Consider the following 10,701-nt stretch of genomic DNA (forward strand, 5'->3'; position numbering starts at 1 on the left):
AGTGTCTCGGACGAAAGAGAATTTGAGAGGAGCAAAATGCATTAAAATTCGAAAAAAATAAATCTTCTCCATACAAAATTCAGGGGCCTGCTACGAATGGTCGTAGCACAGTTTACGGGTCGTAGTAACCCATGAGGCACCTCCATACAAAAGACTAGAGGCTTGCTACGGGTGGTCGTAGTGCATGCTACAGCCCGTAATAGGTTGGCGGTTACAATTTCTTTGATTCTCTTGGTTCATCTTCCTTACCTCTTTGGATTTCAGCTGTTTTGATTGTAATGAGGGATTTATATATATATATATATATATATATATATATATATATATATATATATATATATATATATATATATATATATATATATATATATATATACTTGGAAATAGGGTGAACAAAAATATCTTTATACCCTAGCTTTAGCTTTATCAAGTTTATTTTCATTGTGCAACTTTGTTTATGTCGAATGTTGTACTCAAGGCTAAATTAGAGCTAATTTATTCAAGTCTTTCTTATTTTCAATTCTAATATTTAGTTACTTAGACTTATTATTATTTTGTATCATCATGTAAGCAAATGCCTTATTTATTTTACCTTAAACTTGTGTGAGTAGTTCCCTAGGGACTAAAGGTCGTGAGGATTGTCTGATGACAAACCTCAAGTAAATCTTCTACTCTTTTTTAGGAGAAACAAAGTTACAAGTTATGTTAGAATTCTGAGTTTTTAACAAAATGTCGTTTACAAAAGTAAAGATGATTTAGGTACCGATCTTACGCTGAAACGGTGTGTTTCTGTACCCCAAATACATAATTCTAGACAACTGAATACGAGAAGGACTCACTTTTATAGTTGCACAAAATTAATCTCAACAAGTAATTTGGACTGACAAAAATGGACATATTATTTGTTTGAGACAAGAGAACACACTGAGAAAAGTAGGTGTTGTTCAATTTAGGCTCCCCCAAATTTTTTGTAAGTGCTAAGCATGCTTCCAATACGTGTCACTAATGTTTAGCGTCTAAAAAATAAGCCTTCATTGCCTACAATAAATAGACTCAAGCGTGTCTATTTGAGTGATTGATGTTTGATGTTCCCATATGACACTCTGACTACTCATCAGATATTTGGCAAGTTGGTGATGACTCACCCTTAACTGAGTGACGTGTCTCCCGTCAAAGAAGTCGCCTTCAGCTAAGGGAGTCACCAATACCTGAGGGACTCGCCTTCCATCAAAGGATTCGCCTTCAGCTGAAGGCCTCACTCCTAGCCGAGGGACTTGCCTCCCATTAAAGGAGCCCCCTTTAGTCTAGGGACTCGCCCCAAGATGAGGGACGTGCCTCCCATTAAAAGAGTTACCTTCAATTGAATGACTCGTCCCTTGTTTAGGGACTCACCCCCGACAGAGGGACTCACCCCTGACCACAAAGCTCAACCTAATGAAAGCCTCAAAACTCTCCGCCCTTTACAAGTCCTCATGCTTAAGAGAATGTGTAGTGATATATTTGTGAGAGTATCAAATAAGAGCTACATACGGGTCTTCGAACCATGAAGCGTCACCTGGAGCTTAATTTTTACGAGGCATGGGGGCTCTCCCTCAGGGAAATGTGTACAATATCGTTATCCAGCCACTAACCATTCGAACAGAGTCATAACATGACTTCTTAAAAAATAGGCAGTCAACAGTCTCCCCTAATCAAGAAGGAGTGATTACTATCTCATATGGTTTCCTAAAATTTAGGCCTAAGAGCCTCTATGAATACCTCAACTCTAGGGGTTAGGGAGACTGATCATTATACCTTCATTCAAGGGCGGAGCTACAGCCCAGCGAGCCCGGGCACGCGTCCGGGCTCAACCCCTCCTTTCGTTGTATACTCCCCACCTAGTAGTTGATTTTTAGACAACACCAGGGGCAAAATTAAGAATTTTTAGACAAAATTAAGGGCAAAATTAGTAAAAATAGGGTGTAAAATTTTTGGACAAAATTAAAGGTTTGATCTCCAATATACTAGACAACTTGTATATTATATTTTCTCTCTGCCTGAAGATGCTTAATGCATGAGAAGTCTAGGCTGAGGAAGAACTACAAGACAACAGGTGTTTGTCCATCTCTCTTTCTTTGCATGTGTTTCAGGATTATCTTTATAACTGCTTAAGATCTTTTGCTATGGATCCATCTAGGTATTCTAATAACTTTTTATAATTTAACATGTCGTAGACCCTAAGACTTTTTTCTATGAATACTCATTTATCGATTTAATTTCCACATTAAAGTATTATAATTTTAATATGTGTATTAAGCATGTATTGTATATATTAATTATTAAATTAACTTCAACAATTCTAAAAGGAAGTTCAATATAAAAGGAAGTTCCTATCTAGTCTCGTCCTCATAACTCAACCCAAATTAAAAGGAAGTTCAATATAAACACAAAGCCTGATATAGACACGAAGTATAATAATGTGAAGATATTTATGACATGTGGCATTAGGTCATTGACATAAGAAAATAAAATACCAATCTTAATATCGATTTGTTAGAATAGTATTCTAAGACTTAGGGAGAAGGCATGTACCTACCATAGAAAATCATGTGATCTGAATAGGAAACTGAAGTGAAGAAGGACGGTTAGATAACATTATGAATTATACTCTCACATTTGTCTACTTGGACGATGTTGATTAAAGTCAAGGTTATGGGTTTCATAATTTCTAATAAAACTCATATATATATTATTGTTAATGTCGAATCAAAATACACAAAATTCCCTAAATTTTATACATCTGATATTTGACAATCTTTGATTAGTGTTTGCAAATATCATCTTTCTTTCATCTAAACAAGTGAACAAAGACAAGAGTTATGAACTCGAGATTGGAAGTACTTGATATTTCCATCATCAAAGAAAACTTCTTACCGAAAATGAACAATATTCATCTTTTAAGTTTGTCCCAAACATTAGTTAAATTTGTTAATACATGGATGAGTTTCTTAATTACTTGACATTTTAATGAAAAGAGATATGCTATTTAAACAAAACAAAAAAATAAAGACATTTATCCCACCGATATCATATATTTGAAGTAAACTATGCTATCATATACTACCTTTAGTATCTGTCTTGTACGCAAAATGAGGTAAATGAATTATTTAAAAACCATATTTTACACTGTATTATTGTTGAATTATGTGTTTATTTATTTAGCAGTTCTATAAAGCAAAATTGCAAGTGAACGTGCATTCATTTAAATAGATTTTTGAGTAAATAATTAAAAAAATTAAATTATTCTTGAAAAATAACTTTGTCGATTCAAAGTTTTTTCTGAATTGCATCCATCTTTTAAATCATAATTTCCTCTTTAGCCTATATAATTTGATTCGATGCCACCAATTCTTCAAAAACAATGATGATAAATGGATGCCAGTATGAGCCTTTTACATAAATCTTGGTGGTTGAAAAATAAACTAGAGACGAAATTTAATTTTGTGTGAAAGACTCAAAAGACATTCATTCATTAACATTACTTTGAAAATTTTGGAATTGAATCAAATTCTATGGGTTAATAAGGAAATCATGAATTACAATATGCATGCAATTCGAAAAACATTAGATCGTTTAACTTGTTTTTCAAGAATAATTTAATTTTTCGGATTATTATTTTAAAAATCTATTTGAATTTTTGTATATGATTAATGAGGGGCGAGGAAAAATAAGCAATCTCATATTTTATAATAAACTCTTATATATACTACAACGGTTCTGATATATACCCGTAGTGAAATATAATTTTTTTGAAGCATTTAGATTTTGGTTTCATCCGGGTATCAAACCCATGACCTTAAATTTATGACAACATTTGTTTAAGCTAACTGTTGTGATAGGTAGCGCACTACATAGTTTATCACAACGGTCGTGCGCAACCAAAATGGAAATCATCATACATATAATCACACATTACCTCACAGCGGTTGGTCAGTCATTATGGTAAGACTACTCCAACCATTGTGGTATCACTTTTTTGTAGTAATGAACAGGTTTATCCCACCAGACAACACCAATACTCTTCAGTCTGATCGCAACCATCTTAACTTGCTTGTTCTCAAGGACATCCATAATGTTGAAGAATTTGTCGACATCGATATGCCAATCTAAAAACTCCTCCACTTCCATCGTTCCATAGAATAATGGAATATCAACCTTCTCTCGATAATCATGGTTATGTCGATTCTCATGATCAACTACCTCTTCCTCGTAGTGTTCTTCTTATTCATAACTCAAATTTTCAGCAATAACAAAACGATGATTGTTTCGACCCCACGAAACCCCAACCTATTCTCCTCCCTTGTCTCTTTGATGATTCATGTTGTTATTGTTGTTGTTGGAGTTGTTCACCTTATATGCTAAATTCACAATCTGTTTAGTCAAAGCAGTTAGAACACAATAATTCCCTCAAGATCTACTCTAGCCACCGATTGATCTCCCATGGCTGATCAAGTTACTAAAAGAAATAGGAAAAGTCTACTCTGATGCCACCTGACGCACTCAGAAACACTACGGATTAGCAAACACTAAATCTAAAATGAGAACACAGGATTGCAAGCGCAAAATCTATATATTAAATAAACTTTGAAATTCACCTGATAAAGAAAGTACTGAGTTTCATTATATCAAAAAGATGATCTTCACGCCAAAAGTGTTCAAATACATAAGCAAAGAAACCCTAATAGATTTTTAATCCAAAACAAATAGAAAATAGAAAAAAGAAACACTAATGAACTTCTAATCAAAAACAAAAATAAAATAAAAAATTACGGAAAACACTAAAATATTATTTTTGAGCCTAAAACAAACTCTGATAAATTTAAAAACCTTCCAAATCAATTATGAACTCGAGCATGTAAGTACTTAATATTTCCATCATCAAGGAAAACTTCTTACCCGAAATGAATTTCCATCATCAAGGAGAACTTCTTAGCCGGAATGAATAATATTCATCTTTAAAGTTTGTCCCAAACATTAGTTGAATTTATTAATACACGGATGAATTTCTTAATTACTTCACATCCGTAAACAAATCTATTTAACAGGTTTGTCTACTTCTACGACTTCCTTTTCTTCTATGGACGATTTGCGTATCCTTCAAGTGTTTAACATCAAAGTTCGTCCTCCGGATGTTCCTCGTATTATTGAATTTTTTTGACGTCCTCCCCCCTTCATTGGGTGAAATGTAATACTGATGGAGCATTCCTTCCTAATTTCACGTTTGCGGGTTGTGGTAATCTTTTTCAGGATCATTCAGAATTTTTTTATTAGCGTTCGCTAATTTTGTCCCTTGGTCGTCGTCTACTATAGCTGAATTCCAGGTTGCTTTGTGTGCTATGGAGATAGTTATGGGTAAAGGTTGGAATAACCTTTGGATTGAGTTGGACTCCAAGCTTTTGGTGCAATCTTTTTCTAATCCCTCTTTAGTTCCCTGGCAGATCAGAAGGAGGTGGAGTGTTTGTATTTCTTTTTATTTCAACAGGCGACTATTTTTCGCCCACATCTACCGGGAAGGCAACACTTATGCAGATTCCTTAGCTAGTGTAAGCTTAATCTTAACATCTCTAACCATTTTTGAGTCCATTCCTTTAGGTTTAAGGAAGGATTTTGTAAATAATAGATTAGGTTTGTCTTGTTTTAGGTTCTCATTCTATTGATGGAGTTGGTTTTGTCTCTCCTTCTTTTTTGAAGATGGTGTCCTATTATCCTTTGTATCTTTATTCTTTTTTCTTTCTAATATACGAGACTTTATTAAAAAAAAAACGATCTGCTATTTAAACAAAACAAAAAAAACAAACATTTATCCCTACCGATATCATATATTTGAAGTAAGAGTGGTGCTATGTTTACACCATATTATGTTACATTGTATTTACACCGTAAACTTTTCAAATCATTTTAAGTTTGACACAAAAATCAAAGCATGTAAAAAAATTATTAAAAAAATGAAAGTATACTTAACCGTATTTATATACGGTGTTGTTGTAAGTAGGGTTGGACAACGGGCCGGGTTGGGCGGGTTCGGGCCCAAAAGCAACACGCAGCCCAACCCGCGGATGCATTAATATGGCCCATTTCCGCCCAATTTTAACTTCGGTTTAGACGGGTTGGGTCCAAACGGGTTGCGGGTTAAAACGGACGGGTTAAATCGGTTTATTGGATTGATAATATTTAAAGGCCCAATAAAAATTTCCAACTTTTTCATAAAACTTGGTAAAGTTATTACATCATAAAATTTTCAAATTCAATAATGAACCAAACATTAAACTTGGATCAACAAAATCTACATTTTCCAGCTAACATTCCCTTTGCTAAGACTGCTATTCCCATAACATTGCCAGGACTTGCAATTGTATCCCCACTAGCTCCACATTGCCCCATATACTTGAACCATTTTCCTGTCATGTTAATGTAAGAATGAAGTAAATACTTAAGCTATTGATCAATTCATTCATAATAAACTCAAAATCACAATTCCCATCAACCCAACATATGATACAAACATTAGATTACTTAGAAAATTTCTTTACCCACCTCCCTATGGGTGGTCACCTCCTGCGAAAAACCAAAACTACCCCTGCTTCGGAAGTTCATTTCCGAAAGCGTGTTTTTTAAAAAAAATTGACTTACTTCGGAAGTTCATTTCCGAAACAATTATTTCGGAAGTTCACTTCCGAAATACTGCGATTTCTGCAGATTTATCAAAACACTCCCCCCTCCCCCAATCATTTACCCTAAATCAAAACAAAAAGTGGCAGAGGCGAAAATTTGTGCAAACGGAATTCCAAAGCTGCATCAAGGCTCCAATCACACTGCTAAACAACATTCAAAAGCCCTCAATCCTAACACTTTGTAAGTTTTGAAATTTTTAGATCTATTATTCAAATGCATGTTATTTAGGGTTTTAATTACAATAATGATATATGGCTAGGTTGTTAGTAGTATTTAGGTTGTTTAGAAGCATTTTGATTTGGTTTGAAGGTTGATTTAGGGGTCTGGCATGGAAGTTGCAAAAAATTGCATCGCAGGGGTGTTTCGGAAGTTCATTTCCGAAAACACCTCCCTCCCAGTTTTCGGAAATGAACTTCCGAATTGTATCAGAAGTTCAAATTTTTTTGTTTTTTATTTTGTCTCGCATATTAATCGATTTCAACTGTTTACAGGAACATGTCAGACAACCAACAAGCACGCAGGACTGCGTCTTCTAAAGAGGGCGCTAAGGGAAGAAAGAGTTCTTCAAAGAAGGAGGTGAAAGAGGTGAAGGAGGTGAAGGAGGTGAAGGAGAAGAAGAAGCTTTTGTCTGGTTCTGCTTCTCGTCCCCTGGGAGTCCATGGCTCGGACGCGCAGGCTCAGCCTTCAGGCGTGATCAACGCTGATGGTTCTGATAATGAGTGGGATGAAGATTGGTATAATTATCTTCATTCGGAGGAGTTCGCTCGTCGGGAAGAATAACGTGTTTTTTTTTGTTTGATGTGTATTTTGTAACGCTCGTCGGGCAGAATAACATGTTTTTGTTTTGTTTTGTTCTGATTTCGGATTGTATCGCACAGTGTATTTGTATTGGATTTATCATGTTAGTTTTTGGAAGTGGTAACCGGGATCGGAACATATGACGGATGGGGTGGATTTCTGGAGGAAGTAGAACTGGAGACACGTCCACCACGAGACAAAGTAGCCAATCAATGTAAGCTATAGTTTATGATTATCATCTGGGGAGTTCATTTCTAAAAAATCAAGATTAAAAATAATAAGATTTTTTTTCCAATTTTTTGTAATGACGTCCCCTGATGATAATGATAAATTATAGCTTACATTGATTGGCTCCTTTGTCTCGCGGTGGACGTACCTCCGGGTCTTCTTCCTCCGGACATCCACCTACTCCGTCATATGTTTCGGCTCCGGTTACACCTCCTCCGTCATTTGTTACTTTCAGTTGTACGTATTTTTATTAAAATAATAAATAAACCTTTTGAAATTTGGAAGCCTTTTTTTCTCCCCACCACTCTCTCATCCCCACCTACCCGTGTTTAGCAATATGTAACTTTAATTTTATATAATATTATCGTTGTAATTTTCACCCGATTAAATAAAGCGAATTGTTCATTTTCTTCTGTCCAGACCTATTTTCGGAAGTGCATTTCCGAATTCCTCCAAGGGGGGTGCGCTCGGAGATGAACTTCCGAAACACCACATTTTCTGAAAAGTGACTTTATTTCGGAGATGCATCTCCGAAATCAATATTTTATATTAAAAAAAACACGTTTTCGGAAGTTCATTTCCGAAAACACCTTTTTTCCAAAAAAAAGTACCGTTTCGGAAATGAACTTCCGAAACAAGGGGTATTGTGGTAAATTCACCGGAGGTGGCCAAGAAGGAAGGGGAAACAAAAAAAACAAACATTTATCCCTACCGATATCATATATTTGAAGTAAGAGTGGTGCTATGTTTACACCATATTATGTTACATTGTATTTACACCGTAAACTTTTCAAATCATTTTAAGTTTGACACAAAAATCAAAGCATGTAAAAAAATTATTAAAAAAATGAAAGTATACTTAACCGTATTTATATACGGTGTTGTTGTAAGTAGGGTTGGACAACGGGCCGGGTTGGGCGGGTTCGGGCCCAAAAGCAACACGCAGCCCAACCCGCGGATGCATTAATATGGCCCATTTCCGCCCAATTTTAACTTCGGTTTAGACGGGTTGGGTCCAAACGGGTTGCGGGTTAAAACGGACGGGTTAAATCGGTTTATTGGATTGATAATATTTAAAGGCCCAATAAAAATTTCCAACTTTTTCATAAAACTTGGTAAAGTTATTACATCATAAAATTTTCAAATTCAATAATGAACCAAACATTAAACTTGGACCAACAAAATCTACATTTTCCAGCTAACATTCCCTTTGCTAAGACTGCTATTCCCATAACATTGCCAGGACTTGCAATTGTATCCCCACTAGCTCCACATTGCCCCATATACTTGAACCATTTTCCTGTCATGTTAATGTAACAATGAAGTAAATACTTAAGCTATTGATCAATTCATTCATAATAAACTCAAAATCACAATTCCCATCAACCCAACATATGATACAAACATTAGATTACTTATTATAGATATTACCTGAAATTATTAAGAATTAACATCTGGGTGATTTCTTTGTATAGCTCCTCATTGAAGGTGGGGCACACTTTTAAATCACTCACTAATATCTCTAAAGCCTTTGTCTTGTCTTGCCTAAAATTTGGAATAACACCAGAGACAAAACAAATGTGAAGTTTCATAACAAGCACAAATTCATTTAGAAAAAGAATAAGAACTTAAAACTCACTTCAAAACATGAAAAGCCATTAAAAGCTCAGGCTCCACTCCCCACTGCAGTGATAGAAATTAACAAATGAATCCACACAATCTCTAACTGATTTTGTAATTACAAACACTCATAAATAAGATAATAATAGAACAAAACAAATAAAAAGTTAACAAAACTAAGAGCAGTTAACTATGTGGAATTGTAGTTACTGTCAAATATTCAAATTATTGAGTGTGTATATATTTCTATGGATTTGTAAGATGTTGGCCTAATCTGTCTGAGCCAACTTCCACCCAATGTCAATTTAGTTTTCGTGTCCGTGTCCACAAAGCACATACAAACAGTCCCATAAAACAACAGTATCACACATTACCAAATCAATGAATACAAAAAGTTTAAACAGAGTTGTTCAAAATAGTGTTGTTCAAAACAGTGTTGCTCAAAAACAAAGCTTGATTTCTAACACTGTCACAACACTATGAATGAAGCAAACAACTAATATACAAAAGAAGCAAGCAACTAATATACAGTGAATTTACTTCAAGAACTTACTCTTTCCCTTGTCAATAGCAGAACCGTAATTCTAACAAATACATCTTGTATTCACAATCCTTCTTTGGGCACACCATCTACAAACACATTTCAACAAACACCATCTAGAGACCCATTTCAACAAAGAGGGAAAAAAGTTAACACAAAATATAGGAGAGATGATACTTGAGAGAAATATCACAGGAATAAGGGATCACCTGAAAATGTAGGGGAGTCAACTCTTCAGCAATATTCACTTTAACTCTCACTTCACTCTGCTTTTCATTTGGTCCAAAAACTTAAACACCAATCCTAGCGCAGTAAAAGAAAAAAGGAAAAGGAAACAAACAGAGCCCCGTTAGAGTATGAGGCTACTTATGATTTGATTTTGATGTCTATCTTTGTGTGTTGGGTGTTGGTTGAAAGTTGAAACCTAAAATAGAAAAATCACTTACCTTGAAAACGAAAGTAGAACAATGGAGGCGGACTCGTGGTGGAGTATCGGTGGCGGTGAGAAACTGTAGTGAGTGATGGGAGAAGAGAAATGTGGAGGTGCTAGGGTTTCTCTAAGAGAAGGTTTCTAAGAGAAAAAGGATATGAGAGAACATGAGAGGTGTATGTGGAGTATGCTATAAAATGAAACTACACGTTTTGCACTAGTGGAGGAACCGGGCGGGTCAGGGTACCCGCGGTTCAGACTTTCTCACGCCCATTTAAACCGAGGATAACCCGCCATCCGCACCCGTTTGACCCGTTGAACCATTTGAACCCGCCCAATTCTCTTTTTTTTTTTCGGTTTTTGTCGGGTTGGG

At 35.4% G+C, this 10,701-nt stretch overlaps 1 long non-coding RNA gene across 1 annotated transcript; it reads right to left on the reverse strand.

Moving 5' to 3' along the window:
• Nucleotides 1-8,809: 8,809 nt before the first annotated feature.
• On the reverse strand, nt 8,810-10,486 carry LOC131595249 (uncharacterized). The gene is made up of 6 exons (XR_009281794.1): nt 10,345-10,486; nt 10,108-10,201; nt 9,911-10,014; nt 9,377-9,420; nt 9,169-9,282; nt 8,810-9,037 (listed from the first exon to the last, which is right to left on the reverse strand). It is a non-coding gene; the product is annotated as an uncharacterized LOC131595249 (long non-coding RNA).
• Nucleotides 10,487-10,701: the final 215 nt, after the last annotated feature.

This window comes from Vicia villosa, linkage group LG4, assembly GCF_029867415.1.
Source record: "Vicia villosa cultivar HV-30 ecotype Madison, WI linkage group LG4, Vvil1.0, whole genome shotgun sequence".
In the NCBI taxonomy this organism is placed as follows: Eukaryota; Viridiplantae; Streptophyta; class Magnoliopsida; order Fabales; family Fabaceae; genus Vicia; species Vicia villosa.